The sequence below is a fragment of the Dermochelys coriacea genome, chromosome 7 (assembly GCF_009764565.3).
Source record: "Dermochelys coriacea isolate rDerCor1 chromosome 7, rDerCor1.pri.v4, whole genome shotgun sequence".
NCBI classification, from domain to species: Eukaryota; Metazoa; Chordata; order Testudines; family Dermochelyidae; genus Dermochelys; species Dermochelys coriacea.
Window position 1 is genome coordinate 1,069,052 of NC_050074.1, and position 417 is coordinate 1,069,468.

The window sequence follows — 417 nt, forward strand, 5'->3', positions numbered from 1 at the left end:
GGCCAGAAAGAGTTAATTACCTCCCAGACTGACCTGACCCAGGGCCCAACTTTAGAGGCTGCTTAGGAAGAGATGGAAATGAGGAGAGCTGTGGACTGCAGCCCGCACTGTTAGAGAGAGAAGGGGAGATGCTGGCTCAGGGCTTGTGATGTCAGCAAACGAGTCTTGTCTATTGCCCTGGCTTTGATTCAAGGATCAAAACAGGAGTGTTAAGATCTAGGAAGACACTGGAGGGCAACAGTATTATTGTCTCTAGGTCTCTGGGAAGGTTGTGGTACCTGTATCTGAACCGTTTAATGATAAATTACCCTGTGCTAATTGCCAGGATGTTTGGGAGAAGGAAGGTTGAGCCTATTGTCTTCTCAGGCCAAGAGGCTGCTGGAAATGTATAAAAGCCCTGGGACACGATCCTTCTGC